Here is a 25,419-nt window from a genome sequence, read left to right on the forward strand (position 1 = left end):
ACAAAGATACATCAAGGAAAGAAAATTACACACCAATATCACTGATGGAAAAAGATGCAAAAATCCCTAAAAAATATTGTCAGGTTACATATGGAAACACATTAAGAAGATAATACAATGGAGTTTCAATTTGGTTTCATGCAAGGTTGGTACAATATATACAAATCAATGAATGTAGTTCACTGCCTAAATAGAGTTAAGGGCAAGAATAACATAATCATCTCAAAAGATGCAGGAAAAAGCATTCAACAAAATCCATCATAGAGTCATTTTAAAAATGCTGGAGAAACTAGGGATGAAAGAAATTTATCTCAACAATGTTCAGGCTATATTTGACAAACCTAAGGACAACTTCATAGTGAATGGAGGAAAACTAAAAGCATTTCCTCTCCAATCAGTTAAGGATGCCAATGCTCACTGCTCCTATTCAACAAAGTTCTTGAAGCGCTAGCCAGAACAATTCGACAAGAGAAGGAAATTAAAGGTTTAAAATAGAAAAAGATGTCAAGGAAATCTTTTGGTCTTTGTTTTTTGAGGATTATCTTACTTCCCTTAGCCTCATATAATCCAACTCCATCCATTTACTTATAAATGCCATAATTTTATTATCCTTTAATGTGGAGTAATATTCCATTGTGTATATATATCACAGATTCTTTATCCATTCATCTATTAAAGGACATCTAGATTGGTTCCAGAATTTAGCTATTGTGAACATTTCCTCTGATAAGTGGATGATTATACATAATGGGGGCTGAGGGGAGCATGGGAGGAATGGAAGAACTTCGGACATATAGCATATATATTGTTGAGGTAAATTTCTTTTATCCCTAGTTTCTATTTCCTTTCCCTAGGAGAGGAAGGGAGGGGGCATGGGGATAGGAAAGATATGGAGTGAGATGGACATCATTATCCTACATCATGTATGAAGACATGAATGGTGTGACTCTACTTTGTGTAGAGCCAGAGAAATGAAACATTGTGCTCCATTTGTGTTCTATGAACTGAAATGCTTTCTGCGGTCATGTATAATAAGTTAGAACAAATAAATAATTAAATAAAAAGAAGTTAAAGTATCTGTGTTTGCTGATGACATGATTCTACACTTAAAAAACTCCACCAGAATGTTTTTGGAACACATAATCAAATTTAACTAAGTAGCAGAGTACAAGAGAGCAACTATCCTATTCATAATAATCTAAAATAAAGAAATGAGTAAGTAAATAAATTAATAAAGTACTCAGGAATTAAAATAATGAAGGAAGTGAAAGAACTCTACAACAAAAATTATAGAACACTGATAAAAATGGAAAAACACTCTAAAAAATAGAAAGATGTCCCAAGTTCTTGAATAGGTAAAATTAATATTGACAAAAATGGCCATAATGGGGCTGAGGTTATGGCTCAGTGGTAGAGCACTTGCCTAGCATGTGCGGGGCCCTAGATTCGATTATCAGAACCACATAAAAATAAAATAAAACAAAATAAAGGCATATGTCCATCTATAACTAAAAAATAAATATTAAAAAAGTGTCCATACTACTGAAAGCAATATACACATTCAATGCAATCCTCATCCAAATACCAAAGACATTCTTCACAAAACTAGAAAATAATTTTCCTCAAATTTATTGTGGAAAAAGACCCAGAATAGCCAAAGCAATCCTGAACAAAAAGAATTATGCTAGAGACATCATTATAACGGATCTCAAACATCATAATACTACAGTAACAAAACCATCATGGTATTGGCATCAAAACAGGCATAAAGACCAATGGAATACTACAGACACACTGGGAGAAATTCACATACATACAGTCATCTGATAATTGACAGTAGCCAAAAACATATATTGGAAAAAAATCATTTGACCTTTTTTTGATCATCATATAATTTTAATATAATTCCCTTTTAGCAAAATAATAGTGCTGTCTTATTACTTTGCTCTTGGCTTTTCCTCCCCACTCCTTCCAGTTTACAATGATCTATACCAAATAAAATTTAATTTAATAAGATTCAGTAGAGATATTATCCTCTTCTTGTGAGAATCCTTTTGCTTTCTGATTCAGTGCATAACCATCACTGTTGTTAGTAAGTAAACCTATACTTATTCCCAGTGTCAATTTGCCTTAAGTGTTTGACTCTGCTAGACTCTAAGGATTTGCAAGATCTACCATTTAATGCTGATGAGCAGTTTTAATCTTCCCTTATCAGGTATATTTGCCACCCCTTATAATAGGGTAAACTTTTTATTATTATATTTACATTTGTAATTCATTTTTTATGTATTTTGGGCATATAAAATTACTAAGGAAGAATAATCAGAAGAAAAAAGAAGGAAGAGACAAATATAACTACAAAAACAAAAACCAAAATAAAAACTGGATTTGGCATTTACTACTGACAGATGCTAAACAAGGCTTTGATGTTAAAGTATAAAACAAAGCAGTTATTATTATTGCTGATACCACCAGTTACTGGTGACAAGTTCTGCTCCCTCTCATGTTGAAGTATAATATTAGAGAAGCATTTCGAGGCAAGCATATAAAGTAGGGTTTACTTAAAAAGGGGTAATATAGACTTCTTCTAGGGGGAAGAAGGGGGTCATAACTGGTATCCTGGTATCCCAAGAAGTGAGGTGTTCTGCCTTTTTTATATGTCTTAGGCTTTCTTTGTTCTCCTGATCTCTTCTGCTTATCTCTCTTCTTCCTGACAAGGTCCAGGAGATGCTCCCTGGAATGCCCAAAAGGTGAGAAGCAGATGGATAAAGGATGGGCCTGATGGAGCAGCCCAGGACACATTGATTAACAACTTTTATAATTCCCTATAGGAAGGAGGATTTCTGGGAAAGGTTACCTTAGAAATAGGTTGGAACAGGGGCAGGTTATCTTGATAAGGGTGGAGAAGGGCTGTGAAACCATTTCAATCCCTCAGGGGACAGTCTTCAACTTGCCCTAAATATTCAAATTGGCCTCCTTGATCTGATCTGACTCAATTTACCTGTCTATACTGACTTCCGGTCTAATTCTGGCTTCATTGCCATCATGTAGCTTAAAGTATTGAAGAGAAGAAAAATCATAAAGTAAAAGAAAATATTAGAAATAGTGAAATATAGAAAATAAATAAAAAACTTTTCATGTGAATTTAAAATTTATTTGTATAATATGGTTAGAAATGAAAGGTAAAGTTCTTCTTTTATAAATATAAAAGAAGAAATGGAGGGGCTGATGTTATGGCTCAGTGGTAGAACACTTGTCTAGCATGTGTGAAGCACTAGGTTTGATCCTTAGAACTACATAAAAACAAATAAAACAAAATTATTGTTCCATCTATAACTAAAAATAAATAAATAAATATAAATAAAAAAGAAAAAATGGAAGAACCTATAGAATTTTTTTCAACAGAAATAAGTATATGTATAAATACCAAATGGTAATAAAACAAAGTGTGTTTGATGAATTAAGTCACTCTACTGTCTCTAAGTTCCTCCAGGTGTAAATTATGAATGATAAAAATAGTATCTTAAATTGTTTTAGGGTTTATATAATCTGTTCCAAAGGAAATTGCATAAAATATCATAAGAACAACTCAAACCACGAGGATAAATCTCTGTTATTTTTTATGTTGTTTTTAATAACAGGGTTGCATTAAAACTAGTTGATAAATATTAAGCAATTTTTGTTTGGTTGGTTGGTTGTATGATTTAAAAAGTTGTGATTTTAACTCAAGGATAACTTTAAAATGATAGCACTAATAATGATAATAATGATTTTATTTAAAATAAACATGAATGGAAAGGGTCAAAAGTGACTGTGAGGAAAAAAAGAGGAAAATGTGAACAAATTGAAAATAATTGTTGCTGTGGTATGAAAAAAACAAGACAGAGTGTGACAAATAAAAATTGAATGATACCAACATTACATAATTGTACTTCCTTTCTCTTTTTAAATTTCAAAGTAATTTTAAAAAGTTTTAGAAATTCAATTGAATGCAAATCCTTTATAGTATAACAATGTATTATTTTAAGAAGTTTTAGCCGAAATAAAATATTTTCCTTAGAATGAAGAGATACTTTACTGGTGAGACGTAAAATGCAGAACCAACTTCTGAACATCTGTTTATAGATATCACAATGCTATTAGGCAGACAGAGTAACAAAGTTTAATATGAACTTAAGTAAATTAAGTAATACATTTGATTTTATTTCAGGCTTGCTACAAAGATTGTGCTCTTTAAGATTATATTTCCCTGGTATTTACTAATTTTTCTTTTGTGTTTATAAGCATAGTATATATTAAATTACATTTATCCATCAGTATTGAAGCAATTATTATATAAGAAATAAAGAGATCCATAGCTTACTTATTCAATCTTTTAAATTTATTACTATCAAACTTTGTGCTGGATATCTACTAAAAATTCACTCAATTTGTTTTCTATTTTTCTTGAGAGTAGAGCTAGAGGAGATTACCAGTTTCCCTCACATTGTACATGACAATGTGAATGAGTCCTTGGAAATAACATTGAACAGAATTACCATGTACAACTTTCATATTTAATGGTAAAATCTCCATACTGTGGAGAATATTTTGATTTCTTCTAGGAAATAAAGGAAGAAAACTGTAGTTAAAATATTGAGAGGAAAAAAATAGTACAAGATGAGATTTGAGAGTTAAACAAAGGATAAAATCTTATATGGTATTGGGGCTATGAAACAAATATATATTATATTTCAAATGTGATTAACAGTAATTGAAGGGTTTTAGGGAAGGGAGGGACTAAATATCCATGACTCCTCTACAAGGAACCAATTCTACTTGACAATGAGAGGCATGAGGGCAACCAGTTATGATTTCAAAGTACAAGCCATAGATTAAGTTGATATGCAAATATAATGAAGTAGGGCTGGGTTTGTAGCTCAGTGGTAGAGCACTTGTGAGGCACTGGTTTCAATCCTCAGCACCACATAACAATAAATAAAATAAAGATATTGTTTCCATCTACAAATAAAAACAAGGTACAAAGAAGTGAACTAATTATTGGTATTTTTGTAATATACTTAAAAGAATTTTTCAATAAGACACCAAATGCCAATCTACATATTATTGCCAAACAAAGCTTGTTTCAGAGCTTGTGACCTATGCAATATCATGAGGGGTTATAATGGATTTAATGATCTAACGTTTCTATCTTGAAATTCTTGTGGATTTTTAAGTCAAGTGCCTGTGATGGTTAACTTTTAGTGTCAAGTTAACTTGTTCAAATATTTTTGTGTACAGATATTTGTTTAAACATTATTCTGAATGTTGAAATGAGAGGGTTTTTTTGTAATTAATATCAACATTTTTAGAATTAGTAAAGCAGATCTCCTTCTCTAATGTAGGTACAAACTCCATTGGCACTTCAATCTGGGACTCCCAGCCTTCAGAACTGCAAGAAAATAAATCTCTGGACTAAAAAAAAAAATACTGTTATTGATCAGTACGCACTGTTACTAAAGCTTATTTATATACTGTTTCTATCACTTTATTAAATATGGTGTTAAATAGAAAAATTTCAATTGAATTAACACAAAAGGACAAATAGCTATATGAAAGACTTGTAGTTAATTAGTCTTTATTAAGTATTCACAGAACATATAGCCTATTTGTTGATATATATAATAATATAAACCCTTCAGCTGAAACTGAAACCATCTAGGTATAAATATATATGTTTACTGGTAAGTTAATCACTATATCTTTACTGGTAAGTTAATCATTATAAATATAGTAGTATAAAATTATACAAACTGTATAAATGCAAATATATGTGACTATTGATCAGATGAATGATATGTGAAATTTTCACAGTAGGAAAAAAATATGTCTAAAAAAATCTTTTAAAGGGTTAAAATAAATGTTCCTGGAAAAATTAAAAGAAAATTAATGTACTTTGCCTTCTATGTGGATAAATATATATACTAGTGTGTTCCACAACTTGTCTAATATGATGGTAAATAGATGATGACTAACAACTGATTACTAGTTTTTCAAGGAGGACTCAGAAAAGTTGGGGAATCTTTAAAAAGATAATTTGTATTGTTCAATACATTTCAAATTGAGGCAGGAAAATATGGTTAACTTTAAGTTGGTGGATGTTGAAAAAAAAAAAAAAAACAGCATGTCCAATACTTGAGAAAAAAAGGGAGGACAGCCTTCCTCAACCATATTCACTGTTCAAGACAAACAATAGGAGAGTGTCAAACCAATGGGGGTCTTCTTTAAATGCCTTTATATGTGAAAAGATATACCCAGGGTAAGACCTGAAACAAATTTAGGCATGTTTTTGGCCATGTCCAAATTAGTACAGGTGGAATTAGAAAGCAATCACAGCATATGAATATGTTAATTTTTAACCCCTATATGTGTATATAATAGCCATCTCTTGATTTCCTTGCTACCCTGTTTATGGGATAGTCAGCTTTTGCTGTTCAACCCTGAATTTTTTTGCTACACTGCCTATGGGGTAATCACCTCTGTTGCTACTTCTGCCCAGGGGACAGCCTCCTTGCTACTGCTCACCTGATTTCTGTTGTGGTTTGGATCTGTAAAGTTTCCCAAAGACTCATGTATTGAAAGCTGTGTTCTTAAAGCAGCAGTGTTCAGAGTGAGGCTCCTGGGAAGTGATTGGTTTATGAGGGCTCTGAATTCATTGGTAGATTAATCCTTTGAGGAATGATAATTTAATGGCATTATTGGGATGTGGTAAACAGTATAGGTGTGGGAGCTTAGTGGGAGGAAGTAGGGCACTGGTAGCATGCTCTAGAAGGGTATAACTTTCCCCCAATACCTTCTTCTTTTTCTCTGTTTCAGCTTTACAAGTGGCATAAGTGGCAAATTTTGCTTCACTACACTAATCCACCATGATGTAATGTCTCACAGTCCCAGAAACAATGAAGCCAGATAACTATTGACAGAAACCTCTATAAGCATAAGTAAACATAAATCTTTCCTCTTCCAAGTTTGTTTCCTCAGATATTTTGTCTCACCAATTTAAACCAGACTTATACAATTTCCTAGACACTTTCTGCTTATTGGACAACCCCAGTTCTTTAATTCATTTCTTGATTCCTTTTTAAAATTTTTTTAGTTGTAGATGAACACATACTCTATCTTATTTATCTATTTATTTATTTATTTATTTATTTATATTTATGTGGTGCTGACGTTCGAACCCAGGGCCTTGCACATTCAAGGCAAGCACTCTACCACTGAGCCACAACCCCAGCTCCTCATCTCTTGATTTCTTTGTTACTTTGCCTATGGGATAGCCACTTTGTTATGTGTAGCAATGCAATAAATAATTCTTATAAACACTCTCTTTATTAGTCCTGCTTGATTTTAATCTTACAGAAATTAATGGACCCACTGAGCTAGTTACAACATTGCCAGCAGTTTTATGAAATAGCATACTATCATATCACATCTTTACAAACTTATTTTTAAAGCACAATATTAATTAAATGCAGTGTGCTCTTTGTAAGGCAGGTTTTATTAAAATCAGATTTATGTTAAATTTTTATATTTATATTAATGTGCTCACTGAATGTCCTGGTAATGGTATATCATGTATATATCTTCAGCATAACCTCATCACATCTGACAATTAAAAATTCCCAAATTGCAGGATCAGCATAATGTCAGTTTAGCATTTTTCAGTGATTTTGATGTGCTAAGTCTATTAAGCACACTTCTAATTAAGTGTTTGCTGACTTCTACAGAAATTATACTTTTATTTAAGTTGCAAATAAGTATTAAAGCCATATTAAAACATGGGAGAATCCTAGTTAACTTCCAAATATATACTTTAATTATTATATTTTTGTGAGGAAAATTATTTAGCGTCAAATAAATTATAAAGCACACATATACCACCCAATTCACTTTATAATATATAGAGCGGTATCCATTGACATTTTAAATCATTACTACATCAAACCAAGTAGATATTACTTTTGAGAGAAAATGCTCACTTACTTTTGTATCAAGTATAGAACATGCAGTTTTTTAAAAATATATATATATATATATATAATAATTAATATTAACTCATTGCATTGCACGCAAATAAGCAAAGCAGATATTACTTCTTTTTTAGGCAAAAAAAAAAAAAAACCTCTGGGTGCCTATGGTTATATCAGCATGATGAGCTTATGCTAACTCTTAAATGCAAGAGTACGGAGAAAAATATTATCTTAAATATCTGTCTTATATAAAGTTTTAATGTCTGTAGTTATTTCTAACAATGGTCAATTCTTAGAACGTTAAAGTGCATAAAATGTGTATGTATGTATGCGTGTGTGTGTGTGTGTTCTTCTTTTTTCCTCAAGAGCAGGTGTTGCTGATGTCAAAATGAAGAAAGACATTAATCCCAAGAAAGTCCTAAATTTAAGTTTTGTAAATGTAATTTCTATCAGCAGATTTGAAAATCAAATATACTTATTATTATAAGCTTTATATTTTGAGAAATAATAAAACTGATATATAATTTCTGACTTCTATGCAGAGTTCATCAATCAACTCTAGAAAATGATTGTTCATAAAACGTTGTAAGGAGTTCTTAAAACATCTGGTACTAGTTTGTCAAATTTTATATAATCAGTAAGTGTAGTGAAGACTTCTGTATGAAAATAAAATGAGCATAAATTTGCAAATTTATGAAACATTAAGGATTGATTTATGATAATACAGATACAGATATTTGGGATAATAATCATAAAATACTTTGTTAATGTTGTTACCTCTGACAGAAAAATGATGACACCTATATTAAAAGGTACAGTTGTGCTTTATTATATCTCCTATACTGAATTCACCCCTGTTCTAGAGCCAACTCCTACTGAACAGCAATGGCAGAATGAAACTTTTTAGAAATTTTAAGCTAGTTTTTAAATATAGGCAATATTATAACTAAAATTCTATGTTTATAGTTAAATGAATATTATTAAAAATAAAATATAGGGGCTGGGGATGTGGCTCAAGCAGTAACGCGCTCGCTTGGCATGTGTGCGGCCCAGGTTCGATCCTCAGCACCATATACAAACAAAGATGTTGTGTCCACCAAAAACTTAAAAATAAATTAAAAAATAAATAAATAAATAAATAAAAATAAAATATAATGGATGGGAAATAATTCTAGAATGGTAACATAATGAGATCAGTTGACATTCTCTCTTGTGAAACAAACATTATTTGTGAAAAATCATTAAAAGAGAGAAATTTGAATCTTTCTAAATTGACCCAAGAACACACACACACACACACACAATATTTATATATTTAAGTTATATATATATATATATATATATATATATATATATATATATATATATCCTCTGTGTGCATATCTTTGAGCATTCTTTGAAGTATTGGCTTGGGGGTCATTTATTTTCTTAGCTTATCATTGTTATGGAAGGTTTTTAATTTTCCATCAAAAATAATAAAGGGCTTTACTGAATACAGCAATCTGGGATGGCATTTGTTTTCTTTTAGAGCTTGAAATATCTCATTCCATGGCCTCCTTAATTTTATGTCTTGAGTTGAAAATTCTGAAGTGAGCTTTATTGGTTTGCCTCTAAATGCCACCTGATGTTTTTCTCCAGAATTTTTTAATGTTCTTTTAATATTATTTACTTATTTTTCATTAGGCATTTTGATTATGATATGTCTTGTAGAATGTCTTTTCTGATTAGGTGTATATGGGAGTTCTGCATGCCTCCTGTATGTGGATGTCTATCTTCTTTCTGATATGGGGAAAGTTTTCTGTGACAATCTCATCGAAAACATTCTTAATGGCTTTAACTTGTATCTCTATATTTTCTTCTAACCCAGTGATTCTCAAGTATTGTCTCTTAGTGTTTTCCCAGAGTTCTTGTATATCCTAATCATTTTTTTTCTTTATTGCATTCTGTGCACACATATTCATGTAACCTGTTTTCAAGGCCTGAGGTTTAAGTCTTCAAACTCTGAGGTTCTATTTTCTATGCATTCTAAGTTGTTGATGATGCTTTCAAGTGAATTTTTAATTCAATTTATTGTATTCATTTTCATTTTCAATATTTCCTTTTTTTTGGCTACTGGGTATTGAACCCAGGGGCGCGCAAATATTAAGCCACAACCCCAGCTCATTTTTGTATTTTTATTTGGAGATGGGGTCTCACTTAGGTTCTTAGAGCCTCAATAAGTTGCTGAGACTAGATTTGAATTCAAGATCCTCTTGAGCCACTGGGATTATAGGTGTGCACCACCACACTCGGTTTTTATTTCTTTATTGTAAGGTTTTTTGTCTCCTGTATTTGCTCTCTTAATTCACTACTTAGATCTTCTTTTAGGTCATTGAACATTTTGATAATCAGCTTTCTTTGATCTTTTTATGGAATTTCCTACATTTTCATGGCTGTGGAATCTTTTGTGATGGGCTGTGAATTTTGGCAGGTGGAAGTTGTATGTCTGTTTCCTCATGTTTTCCAAAGTTCTGTTCTTGTGCATCAATTGAAGTGGGTTCTCCTCTCTTTTTTATATGTGCTTGTAAGTGTATTTCATTTTTATTATAGGATTTCTGTTTTCATATACTAGTAGATGTCTAGGTGGGATATCTGAAGTCCCCTTTTGGTTGTTCTTCCTTGGAGGCTATTTTTGGTTTGGAGATTTATTGTACCCAATTTTATGAGTTGAAACAATGTTTATTTATGCTCAGGAGGGCCTTAAATCAATTGTAAGATTCACTATTTCTTGGCAGAGTTGTGACATTTTCATAGCAGCAAGGTTTCTAAGGAGAGAGACAAAATTAACATTATTGTCAGTATCTTCATGCAGTGAGACACCCACACAGAATTATGCATAATGGAAAAAAAGTGGAAATGATACAATACAATAGAATGATGTTTGTAAAAGTTAAAATTAACAATGGGAGCATGGGATTTCAGTGGAATAAAAGAAAGAAGAAAAAAGATAAAAACAAAAACATTGCTGAGAAATAAAGAGTTTATTTCTGCTGTGGAGGTCAAAATTGTTGGCAGGATGGATGTTGATTCTTCAAATTTGCTTTTGATTTTCTTATCCTTGGGTTGAGGTTTGGGGCTTGCAAAGCCTGACAACTTTGTGTCCCTTGCTTAGCTGCCAGCCTCTGTGGCTAGATGGCACAGAGGTATATGGTGGGGTAGCACAATCTGGTTATGGAAAATTGTGTTTTTCTGTGCCTAGAATTCTATGTTGGAGATTTCAGTAATCATGGTTTAGTCTTGGCCCAACTTTGCAACTCTGTGAGTCCGTGTTTGAGAATTAATGATCTTCCTTATTGCTGGCAGGATGCCAATCTCTGCCTGTATCTGAATCTCAGGGTCTGTGGTAAAATCTGCCTTTTTAAAAATATTTTTTAGTTGTCAATGGACTTTTATTTTGTTTATTTATATGTGGTGCTGAGAATCAAACCCAGTGCCTCACGCATGCTAGACAAGCCCTCTACCACTGAGCCAAACCCCAGCCCCAAAATCTGATTTTTGAATGTAGCAATAAAATCTCTACATGTTTCAGCTACTCAGTTATGGGTATGAAGTACTGGGTAAGCCTTACAGTACATATGCATTTGTGTCACCCTGTAGCACCTGCAACAATGAGACCTTTTTCTCTTCCGATCCTGAAGTTGAATGGTCTAAGTCAAATATTCTTTGTGGCCATTTCACTCTGTCTGCTTCAGTCACTTTCTGTTTTATTGTTGTGTGTTCTTGTTGATGGTTGATTAGTTACCTATAGGAGATCCCATTCTCCCCTCTGCCCACAATAGCCACAGGCAGCTGCAGTGGCTTCTTTTCATACAGAGAACATGGAAGTGGGGGCAGGCCAATCGGTGGGGCCACTGGGAGCACTCAGGCTGTTTTCCCTGGATGAGCTCTGAGGTAGGGAAGTGGCTGCTGGCCTTGGTCTATTCTTCTTGTAGTAGCTCAGAGGTGAAGACAGTACCACTCAGGACATTGGGCACCAGTGCAGTCAGGAGCTCTTGTTCTCCCCATGAGAAGCTTGGAGGGGTGGCAGGGCTACCAGGAGCACAAAGCCCTGACCTGGCTTTCTCCACCAGAAATGTGGCAGTTATGGCACTCACTTTCCTGGGGAGCCCCAGTGGCTATTTTCCATGTCCAGGAGATTTTTCCAGGGAAGAGGAGAGCTGATCTTGGATTTGTTTTCACCAAACTACTTCCTATACTCCCTCTGAGTTCTTTAAAATCAGATTTTCCTCTCTAATTCACAAGTTTCCCAAACTAAATTTTTCAAAAAATTATTGATCTGCTAGTCAATTGTACCTTCTCCTTTTTCTGTCTGCACTGCCCTTCTCCCTAGGGACCATCACTGTCAGTCTGTTGGTGTCCAGCCTGATGCTCCTTTTGCATATTATTTCTTATGTTCAGGTATCTGACTTTTTGAGGCTATTTTTTTTTTTCAATTTTTACAGATTACTATTTTTTTCTGTGTGTTCCCTTGGCTATCCAATTCATTGAGAAATTGTCTTATGCCTTTGGGGATCTGATACTTAGGAGATGCTTGCTCCTTATAATCCACCATCTTTCTTCTGATCTTTTCCAAGTGGTTTATGCCCTGAGGCCAATACTACCTTAATTAAGAAAAAACAAACATAGTGCAACAAAATAAAAGTGTGGGTCATTATCCTATAAGTATGATACTCAAAAGATATTATGGAAACTAATCCTGAGAAATAAAAATGAGATTATACACTGTGACCAATGCAAATGTATCCCAGGAATAACAGGTTGATTTAATATCCCCAAATCAATTAATATAATTTTTTATAAATTGAACTATATCATCTCAAAATTCATGTTTTAATACTAACCACACATATCTCACAATATGACTTTGTTGTGGGGAGTATTTACATAGTCAGTGAGCTAAAATTAGGCTTTTAGAGTAAACAGCAATATGAACTGTGTCTTTTAAGAAAAGGATGAATTTAGAAATTGTAATATACATAAAGAAGAAATGATATAAAATGATATAGGGAGAAGATGGCCATCTGTAAGCTAAGGAAGAGGCTTGCAACAAATTCTTCCTTCACATCCTTCAGAAGGAACCCACATTGGAGACACATTGATTTTAGAATTCTTTTCAGAATTGTGAGACAATATTTGTTGCATAACACTCAATCTCTGGTACTTTGCTATGGCCACCATAGGAAAAAAAATCCCTTGAAGAGACAATCAGTCTTGGATTTTAAATGTGATTCTTTTGAAGGCAGAATTTCAAGAGCAGAGCTCTAAGAAAACATCTATAATCCAGAATATACACATAAAGTCATACACAGAAGGTTGCTAGAAATATGAATGCTAAAGAGATGTGGTGTCAGTCAGAAATGAGAAACATGTTATTGGAAATTGCAGAAAAGGTTATTTTTATTATAAAGTAGTACAAAATATGGCAAAATTATGTGACTTTTTTGTGAAAAGCAGAATTTGTGAGTGATGGACTTAAATATTTAGTTCAGATATTTTTATAGATATGTTTAAGTGATGATGATATGGCTTGGTTTCTCCTGCTGCTTATAGCAAAATTCAAGAAGAAAGATATGTTGATTAAGTTGCTTATAAGGAAAAAGATAATAGTACTTGATGATTTATAGGAATCTCAGACTATTCAGATTCTGTGCTCAGAAAATAGGACCAATGGTGTGGTTCAACAAACTTTCATTAAAACTATTATGTACATGACTCATGAATCTAATTAAGCATCTCGGCAGAAACTAGGAATGCAGATGTGGCTATTCAAGAAAGAGGATTTATGGAATACCTTTTTTTTTCTGATAGTTTTGACCCCTGTTAATCACATGAGAGGCCAGCAAGGATCTGAATAATTTTACAGCAATAGAAACACTGCCATCCTCTTCAGGATGAGAAAAAAATGACTTTGTAAACTCAGTAACAGATTAATCTGGCAAGACTGTCACCGCCATCATGACCCAAACAACACTGGCTAAAGAAAGTGAGACTGCCATCCCAGAGGGCCCAGAAGGCAGAAAGACCAGCCTGGTGGGCCCAGAGAACAAAGGGTTTGAAGATCATTCTCAAGCCTTAATACTTAAAGAGATTTATCCAGATAAGTTTACTTGATTTGGATTGCTGACCCCTTTTTTCATTATGATTTCTTACTTTTAGAATGGGAATGGTTGTCTTATGTCTTTCTAACCATTGTATTTTGGGATCAAATATTTTGTCTGTTTTTTTTTAATGTTCATAGTTGGAAAGAGAGATAATTTTAGTCTAATAACAAATAATATCTTAAGTCTCAACAGTATATATTGAGTCAATATGTGGAACATCAATTGTATTCTTGAATGGATTAAAACTGTGGAGATTTTGGAATCAGTAGAAAGTATTTTCAAGTAAAAAGATAAATTTTTACTTAGAGATTCAGATAACAGTGTGTGGGTGGTTAGACTTTTGGTACCAACATTTTTATATGTAGGAATGGAACCATCCTTTGACCCAGCTATCCAACTCCTTGGTATATATCCAAAATATTTAAAATCACTACATTACAGTGATGCTACCACATCATTTTTTATATTAGTAAAATTCAAAATAGCTAAGCTATGGAGCTAACCTAGGTGCCCTTCAACACATTAATGGATAATGAAAGTGTTTATAAAGAACATACAAAATGGAGTATTACTCAACCATAAAGAAGAATGACTTCATGACATCTGACAGTAAATGGACAAATCTGGATATGTTCATGCTAAGTTAAACAAGCCAGTTCCAAAAATGCAAAAGTCAAATGCTTTTGATGATATGTTAAATCTAACCCACAGTAACAGTGGCGGTGAGGATGAAGAATATAATTTCAGTAGATTAAACAAAGAGGAAGGGAGAGGATAGGAAAAGGAAAGACAGTGATATGAATCTGACATAACTTGCCTATGTACATATATGAATCTAGAATAGTGTACCTCCACAGGAATGGGGTCCTAATGAGAATAAGGTATATCCTGTGCTTGTATACTGATATAAAAATGGATTCTACTGTCATGTATAACTAAAAAGAACCAATAAACAAGACCCTCCCCCAAAATTTATCTAGTGAATTTCTAACTTAAATGCTTCAAAATGTGTCCAAATATGAAGATATGTACTTTACAAAACAACCAAATAAAAATATAAAGAAGAAGAAATTTGATGCTTGTTGGTGTACATCATCATTTGTGCATTGAAAGGTTAAATATTTTTTCAGTATTCCTAATATGGTTTTGTTTGTGCATAACATTCCAGATATTCTAAGAAGGCTGTTTATTTTCTCTGAGGCTATAGGTAGTTCCACTATTTCATCACCCTTTTGCTTTGTATCATTTTTTTTTTTTATTTCAGTCCTGGGAAAATCTCAAGCCATCATCTCCTGACCTGTAAGGTTTCTACTGAGAAGTGAGCTGCTAAGGTGAATTGTTGCACTTTTATGTTCTATTTGTTACTTTTCTCTTGCAAACATATGAATGTCTTTATTGTTCACCTGAGAGAACTTGATTGTAAGATATCTTGGGGTAGAATTGATTGAGTTAAATTAAATAGGTGGCTTTTGACCTTCTGTACCTGATTATCAGCATTATTCTCTGTGTTTGGGAATTACTTACTTGAATAAGCTTTTTCCTCAAATGGCATTCTAAAGTCTTTCTTGAACACAAATAGTCTGAATATTTATTCCTTTTATACTGCCCCAACATTCCTGTAAGCTTTCTTCATTTCATGTCATTCACTTTTACTTTTTCTCCTACAACTTTATATTTTCAAATCCCCTATCTTTGTGCTCATTAATTCTTTCTTTCTTTGATGTTTCCTGCTGATGATGCTAGGTTTACATCACATTTTTAATTTGCTGTCTATTCTTCAATTAAAATACATTTTTTAATTTTAAAATATTGCTTCTATATCTTTATTAAGTTTCTCTGTTAGAGTATTGAAATGTCTCTCTGTTTACTTCTGGCTACCTCAGTTTCTTTAAAAGAGCTGTTTAAGTTCTGTATCTGAATGTTTTCCCATACTGATTACTTCCTGGCCAGTTTCTAGAATCTCATTTTGAGTATTAAGTAAAGTCAAAGTTTCTGAAAGCTCCTGAATGTTGGCATTGAACATCATTTGGGCATTGAGGGATAAAGTATTTATTTCAGTCTTATGAATATGGCATTTTTGTGTCTGTCTTTTCAGAAATTCTAAGCAGGCTGCTTATATTCTCTCAGCTTATACTCACTTTTTATTATTTCAACAATAGATGGCACCCAGGTCCAGATTTGCCCAAAGTCTGCTGTTGGTGTGTTATTGCTATTTCAGTACTAAAGGGAAATCTAATCCCAGGTTTGTCTCAAATACACTATTGGTGTGTTTTTCAGAACCAAGATAATATATAGACAGGGAGTTCTTGCTCTCAAGTTTCTACCTGGAGCTATAATAGCTCTAGAGGGGTCATTCTAAGGCAGTCTCTTATGGTCAGACTCTGTGAGATTATATCCATCTCTGGGTATAGTCACTGGTGATAGACCAGCCCTATGCTCCTATTCATGGCTGCAGCCACCAATGCTAAGAACATTTGTCATGCCCTGAGCCTATAGTCAACCACAACCAGAATGACAATAGGATAAGTTCCAAGACCACATTTCTCAGGACTTTCTATTGTTAAAGTGGAATTATGGCCTAGGACCATTACAAACAGCCATAGGGATGCTAAGTAAAATAGACCAATAATCTGTGGTCATCTATCTTCCTTTAGCATCAGAGCTGTTTTAGAGGCTCCATCCTTATGCAGGCCTAGAACTAAGGACTGTTGGTATTGACCAATTGTTGGTGTTCACCAGCCAGCACTAAATTCCTGGCAAAATTTTGTACTTACTACCCAGTTCCACCCCTAATTAATGGAATCTTGCAACCTGTTATGCTCCCTAAGGTTGGATTTGGTGACAGCAGTCCCTCAGCCACCTATTCTGAGAAGCTGAGTTATGCTTGTGTTTCACAACTGCTAGTACCTGCACTGTCTCAGGTTGCACAGTGTCCATGTCATAGTTGGTGGAGATGCAGGACAAAAGATGTTTATCCCACTGGATCACAGGACTCTTCATGGTGTCAGAACAATTCTAAGATCTTATCTGTGAGCACTGGTCTGGTGAGAGCTGTACTGCGCAGGGCTCAGAGACAGGTGATAGAAATAGGCCAGTGCCACTAAGGCTTATTTTATGCTGGTATATAACTGAGTCTCACAGCACAGAGGCCTTTAAGTTTAAGGACTGAATTAACTATTTGTTTCTCCCCAAAATGGGAGTATTGCCATCCATTTTGGGCTACTTGAAGTTGGGGGAGGGAAGATGCAGAAAACTGTGTCCTTCCTTTCTTTGTTTATATGTATTTTCAAATTTTTACACAAAAGTCAGGCACTATGATCTATCCCTTGATTTCCTTAGCTCTTTGAAAAGTAGTTTAATGTGTGATTGCTGTTCAAATTATTATACCTGTGGGAAAATGAAAACTAGAGGACCATATTCAGCCATTTACTCTGATCTTCCCATTTATATACTACATATTGCTATGTGAAAATATTACATATTGCTATGCTACTACTGCACATCTCTTTTCAACTCATTTTTGGTAATGCTATATGACCACTTTGAAATTATGTTTGTTGAATAAATGGAAATTCATACCTTGAAAAAGGAAACATGAGAAATTAGGGCTTGGTTTATATTTTTATTGATTTTCTGGATTGAATATTAGTGAAACCATTTTGTTTTTATTTAAAACATTTAACTGTTGCATAGAAACATAAAAATTGCGCATATTCATGGGTGCCATTCAGGCAGTGCACACACACACACACACACACACACACCACACGGCATATTTAAATCAAATTAATCACACTGAACATATCAATCTCCTCAAATATCTTTTTTTTAGTTGTAGATGATCACAATACCTTTATTTTATTTATATATGCTTATGTGGTGCTGAGGATTGAAGCCAGTGCCTCACATATGCTAGGCAAGCACTCTATCAATGAACTACAACCCAGCCCTCAAATATCTTTTTTTTTAATGGTGAAAACTTTCAAAATAATTTCTTGTAGCTTTTTGACATGTTACAGTACATCATTTATATTTAGACTCCCCTTAATGTGCATTATCACATCAGAATTTCTTGCTGCTATGTAACAAAGTTATTACTTATTGAACTATACTTTAAAGTCTTTCTCTACTTTTTCTTTGTGGTAACTACCATTATACTTTCAACTTCTATGAGATCAACTTTATTACATTCAACACGAGAATGAGATCATGTTCTGCATGTCTTTCTCTGCCTGTTTAATTTTGCTGAATGTAATGCTCTATTCATTTTTCCACAAATGACAGGATTTTATTAATTTTTATGACTGAATAGTATTAAATTGTATATATGTACCCATTTTATTTATGCATTCATCAATTGATTGGCAATTAGGTTGTTTCCATTTTTAATCCATTATAAATAATGCTATACTGAACCTGGTTGTGCAGATGTTGGAGAAATTATTAACACAGATTAAATAAAATATTTTTACACTATAGCAATAAATTAAAACTAGCACTTGTAAACAATTATCATCTTAATAAATATTAATTAATAATAAAGAAACAAATTAATAGCTGAACATATTTTTCTTATTAGACTTTTGTCTTATTCATGTAAATAAAAGTGTGAATCAACATTGACATCAAAACTATACTTGTTTGTTAAATACATCATTTGTTTATGAATTAAAGATGTTGGAAATTAAAGATGTTGACTATAAAGAATTTATATGACAAAGTAGGGTTTTTTGTCATTTGTATTTTTATACTAACAATATTTGGAATTATAATAAGAAGATATTTTTAGATGAGGGAAATATGATAGATAAATAAGGAATAGATAGATCATTTTCTTAGAATAAAATCAGAAATAGTTAAATGTAATTCGTGATTCAGAAACAAAGATTATAAAATTCTTCAATCAATGTTAAGATAAACATGTATATCAGCATCTGTTTTATTTATTTGTGGAAGAAATTTTCTAACTTTAAAGTAGGCCCTTCTTGTTGATATTCATCTTATATATTCATTTCTTATTTTGAAGAGCTTTTGAAATTAAAGTAGTCAAATAAGAAAAGAGTATAGGATGGATAGTGTACTTATAGATTGTTAAAATATGAATTAAGAGGGAAAAGGAAGTATCAGAAAAGATTCCAAATGTTATTCTGTCTCTTGATGTTGGCATTTAAAGCTTCAAAAAGAGAAAAGCAAAAGATACATTAAATAAAATTATTTTAGAGCTTCTTAGGTATCTAAGTTTTCTTAAGTATCTTAAGTATGTAAGTAATAATGAATTTAACTTTATTCATTTAAAATTACTTGTTTATGTATATCCTTGGAACATTGAAAATGTTTACTTTTTAAATCATAAAATATTATATATATATATATATATATATATATATATATATATATATATATCAGAGTTTATATCATCAAATTTCACTGCATAGAAAATGAAAAACAAAAGAATCTTAGTTTCCTTCATTTTAAGTACTTATTCCCTGATATTAACTTCCACAACTTAGTTTATTTTTATTTTTAATTTTATTTTTTTAGCTGTTGATAGAATTTTATTTTTATTTGTTTATATGTGTTGCTGAGAATCGAACCCAGTGCTTCACACATGCTAGGCAAGTGCTCTACCACTGAGTCTCCATCCCAGCCCCACTTATTCTCATTTTTAATCACTATGGGCATATACACTGCTTTATATAAGAGTATTTTGAGATATTTCAAAATATTTTTACTCAAAAACTATAATTGAAAAACTATGAATTATTGGTTGTATGGAATTCATAATATAGAGTATGTTATATTTTATAAATTATATTTTATACAAATTTATATTTAAACCCTTTAAAGGTTGACAATATGTCACTTTGAATAAGAGACCACTTTATATTTCTTTTGCAAACTACAGATATTTGAAATAGAAGACATTATATACTCCTATGTATGCTGACGTTTTGTGTAAATGCACACTGGAAGGTAAGCAAACATCCTAGTTTATGTCATCTCTATATGTAATTTCATTTGTAATCCTTCATGCTACTATCCTTGTTTAATACTTGACCTATAGATAAAATAAAGTTATTGGATTCTCAATTTCTTGTGTATTTACAAAGAGAATATTCAGATCACAAAACCAGAAAAGTGCATCTAATTTATTATAGTGAGATTTGGTGTAGCCATTAGTGATCCATACTGGATCTCTGGTATCTCTGGTATATAAAGCTATACACACACACACACACACACACACACACACATATATATATATATATATATATATATATATATATGAATTCTGCCATATATAGATGGCATATATATATGGCAGAATTAATAGCATCAAATCTCACTGCATAGAAAATGCCAAGTAGTTATTCCTATCCATAGCAGAATAGTGGAATTAATACAAAGTCAGTTCATAGCACTCTAAAGAATCTCCTTGGCCACTTTCTCATTTTGACCATATCTAACTAATTTCAGCTTTATTATCTACAAGAGCAGGAATATTTTGGCATAATTGTGTAAGGAAAGAAACAACAAGCTGGCTACAGTGGTGTACACATGTAATCCCAGTGGCATGGGAGGCTTAGGGAGGAGGATCATGAGTTTGAAGCCAGTCTCAGGTCAACTGAAAAAATAGGTCAATTTAATTTTTATTTTCAATAACATCATCATTTGCTGTGAACAGCATGGCCAAACTCGCAGGGCAGTTCAGGCAAGGAAATGGGTAGGAAGATTAGAAAAATAAAGACATGGATTTTGAAGATAAAGTTGGGGTCAGGTGGAATGCTGCTCTCTGATGGAGAAGCATACATAAAGAGTTATGCCAGCAATCTTTGTTTATATATGTCTCATTTTTACATTAAAGTCTAGGCAAGCATTATTCTTTGTATTTAAGAAAGTTACATAACTACAAACATCTATGCAGCTTTTCCACTGTTGCAATCCATAGTTGCAAAGTGCAATGTTAAGAGCTTCCTGTAGAGCTCAAAAAGGTCAATTGTTTAAAGTTACCTTTAAGTGGGCAGGCTCAGGAGTAGCAGAGATGGCCAAACATTGTAGTTGTCTAACATGAGAATTTCTCTATCCCTGGGAGGTATGTGCCTGAGATCAAGATTGAAGCGCATAAGACTCTTGCACGGAGCCTCCTTAGGCAGGGGATTACCATAGCAACTGGGCATCCTATGCCCTTACACAGAAACATTCCTAAGCACTGGGCAAGCCACAGCCATGAGGTCATCAGAGATCCCCCAATCTCTGTCACTGCTCTCCACGATCATTTTTCTAATATTGTTATTATTAATCTATATCAACATTTGAAAGGCTATCTTGTTCTGGGAATACAAAATAACTAGCCTCACTGAAAAACAATTTCTGAAAAAAGAATATTTAACATGGTAGTCAATTGATATTAGTTTATATAAATATATATTAAGAATCTACTTTGCTTCAGAAGTCTGATAGACACATTATATGTGCCAAAAATATGATACGATTATTACCTTGTGAATTTTAATATGCTGTCTATAAAAATAGAATTAACAAATAGGCCATTGCCTTTTTTCAATGACTTGAATTTTGCAAAGGATGCATTGGTATTTTAATTCAAACTTCAAAAACTTAATTCAAGCATATACTGAACTTTGAGATCTCCAGACTTCAAAAAATGTCTACATTTGTTTAACTTTGTTTTTGCCAGCCTTTTGTGCAGTTTCCAGCCCTTTGGGGTAAATATCTAAGTATGAGCATATTTTTTATTTAACATATTTCAATTTTGGAATTGGGAAATTTTATGGGAAAATTGTCTTGCTAGTACAGTTTATTTATACCTCTTTCCTTTCCCACTAATTTACTCTGTTTTCAACATCTTGCATTAATTTGATATATTTGTGCTAGTGCATGAACATTTTGGTTCCCCATAATTCTTAACCTCCTAGCTATTGATATTAGGAGGTAGGTACTTTTGAGAGATGATTCAATCTTAAAGGTGTACCCTTATGAGATTAGCATACTTAAAAAAGAGACCCTAGGGAGATTTTGCCATTTCTTTCATGAAAGGTTAGAGCAAAAACATGACTCTTTTAGTAGTGAACATTCATCAGACACCAAGTTTAACAATGCAAATCTTGGATTCTAGCCTCTAGAAAATGAAGAACACATTTTAGCTGTTTCCTAGCCATCCTGTTTATGGTATTTTATTAGAAAAGTCTCAAATATACTATAACAAAGAATAAAATTGAACCAAAATTATGATATTATTATTAATTAGAGTATATAGTTTATATTAGGATCACACTTGGTGCTTTATATTTCTTTATATCTTGACACATAAATCATGTCATGTATGTACTATTAAAGTATTATACAAAGCAGCTTCACTGTCCGAAATATCTCTTGTAGCTCACTAATCACACCTCCATTCCTCCTTCTTCCAATCCCTGCAACCATTGTTCTTTTTATTGTGTTTATTTTTACTCCTTTTCAGAAAGTCATACAGTGAAAACATAGTGTATGTATCCTTTTAATTCTGGTTTCCTTCTAATAGGAATATTCATTTAAGACTTTTTATGTCTTACTGTAATTTGATAGATGACATATTTTTATACCTTTATTTTATTTATTTATTTTTATGTGGTGCTAAGGATTGAACCCAGCACCTAGGCAAGCACTTTACTGCTGAGCCACAACCCCAGCCCTGAAATATGTTATTTGATTGCTAAACAGTATTTTCAATTGCATTCACAATTTTTTTATTCATTCACCTGGTAAAAAGCGCTTTGACTGATATCAGTTTGGGGCAGTTATTAAAAAGATTTTATAAACATTTGGGTGCAGCCTTTTGTGCAAACATAGTTTCCAGCCCTTTGGGGTAAATACCTAAAGAGTGTATAGCTGGATCATATGGTAAGCCTATATTTATTATTGTAAAAAATTGATAAAATGTACTTCAAAGTACAATAAAATGTACTTTTACATTTCTACCAGCAATAAATAAGAATTTCTGTTGGTCACTCCTCCATATCAGCTTTCTGTGTTATCATTTTTTTTTCAATTTTAGCCATTCTAATAGACATGTAGTAATGGCTAAGGTTTTCTCTTTTAATTCCTGAGTGACGTATGATGCTGATTGTATTTTCATATGCTTACTTAGGAATTGTACAATTTAGTGAAGTATCTGTGTAAATTTTTATCTTTTTATTATTTTAATTTTTATTTGAAATGATTGTATATTTTAGATATAAAATATCATGTTTTGTAAATATTTTTCTGTGGCTCATTTTATCTTTCTCATAAAAGCATATTTCACATAGTAAATGTTTCTGTATTTTAATTTATTTCAAAACATTTTTTTCTTCCACAGTGTGATGGTTTGGATCTAGAAATATACCCCCAAATTCATATTTTATAATCACAATTTCCATTGCATAAACGTTCAGATGTGGATTTTTTTAGGCAATGATGAAGGCTATAATTTTATTGGTGGATTAATACTTTTCCTGGATATATAAGTTGAATGGATTACTGCATGGTAGGCAGGTAGAGCATGGCTTGATGAAGTAGGACACTGGGGCTGTAGTCATGGGGACTACAACTCATTCCTGAATACTCTGTCACAACACCCTTGCTTTCTGACTTCCATGAACTGGGCAACTTTCCTTCGTTATACCCTTCTGTCTTGTTATTCTGCCCACATTGACACTGAGCAGTGGAGTAATGTGATCGTGGATGGGACCTCCAAAATGATGAGCCCAAATTAAAATTTTCTTCCTCTAACTCACTCTTATTAGTTATTTTGGTCTCAGCAACAAGAAGTTGAAAAACAATAAAATTGGTACCAGGGACAAGGTTATTTCTGTGACTAACCTGACCATGTGATTCAGAAGCTTTTGGAGCTGGTTTGCAGAAAGAATTTTTTTAATGTTTAAATACAAAGGCTGGAGGAGCTTTAGAATACCACAAGGAGAGCTTAATGAATGATATTACTGCGTTCCAGGAAGACTAGAATGTTGATAAGACGATACGATTACACACAGTGAAGATAGTTCATGAGATTTCATATGAGAATGAAGACTCCATTGGGAATTGAACAAGAGACATTCCTAGTCTCTTGAAGAATTTCTCTATACTTTGCCCATCTACTGAGGCTGTGAGTGAAGTTGAATTTAAAAGTGACAGACTAATTAAAATTCCAAGGCAGCACAGCATTCAGGAGATGTCATGGGTACTGATGGTAGATTTTAGGTAGGTTAAACAGAAAGGTTAACCAGAAAGAAAGGAAGATTTTACAAGCCTTTGCAGTCTGTCCAAAGATTCACATGCAAAATTGGGGTTAAGTAAGAGATTACCACCACTAAAGAAAATCTAAGTATTTTACACAGAAATAATAGGAAAGATGTGCTTCCATCTCAGGAATCAGCAAATCATGCCCATCACAAATACAAGTATGTAAAAGTGAAAACTTTTCTGAGAAACCCCATGGGGTGCCTTACATGCACAGGAGTTCCTAGAAAGATGTGTACCCAGCATTCTTTTTATTGTGCTCAGCCATCAAAGCACTCAGAGGCTTCTAAAACCACGGGGCCTGGTCATTGCTTGGGCTTGCAGCAGACCTTAGAATCATTCATGTTAACTGGTTCTGCAGGAATGCAGGATGAAAGAGTGAAGGGGTCAAGGAGGATTCCATCAAGATTTAAAAGAAAGTCCTGGGAGTTCAAATAGTGTAGCAGAGTTAGAGTCCCAGTTATAAACCCCTAAGAGAGTGATTTATGTAGCAGTAAGAATGGAGACACCATGAACTAAGAGATGTCAGGTACATTGAACACCTGCCAAGGAAAGTTTCAGGAAACAAGAACTGGGTCAAGAGAAATGCAATATATGCTTCAGCCATCAAGACCATAGGGGTGGGGCTGCCCCAAATCCTTTGGAGATCACATCTTGCTGCTGTGTGCTGTGAACACTAGGTGCAAAATATTAGGACTTGTTTCTCCACTTGGGTTTTGGTCTTGCTTTGCTCCCATCCTTTTTTTCTATGAACCTATTTCCCCCACTTTGAGTAGGAATTTTACTCTGTGTCACTATATGTTGGATGGATATATAATTTTTAAATTTTTTTTAGTTGTATATGGACTTTATTTGCCTTTATTTGTTTTTAGGTTGTGCTAGTATTGAACTCAGGGCCTCACATTTGAGAGGCAAGTACTCTACCACCAAGCTACAACTCCAACCCCTGTAATCTACTTTTTAAAAATATTTTTTTAGTTGTAGATAGACACAAT

This window comes from Marmota monax, unplaced genomic scaffold (assembly GCF_021218885.2).
Source record: "Marmota monax isolate L192 unplaced genomic scaffold, Marmota_monax_Labrador192_F-V1.1 WCK01_AAM20220418_F8-fsc00067, whole genome shotgun sequence".
Lineage (NCBI taxonomy): Eukaryota > Metazoa > Chordata > Mammalia > Rodentia > Sciuridae > Marmota > Marmota monax.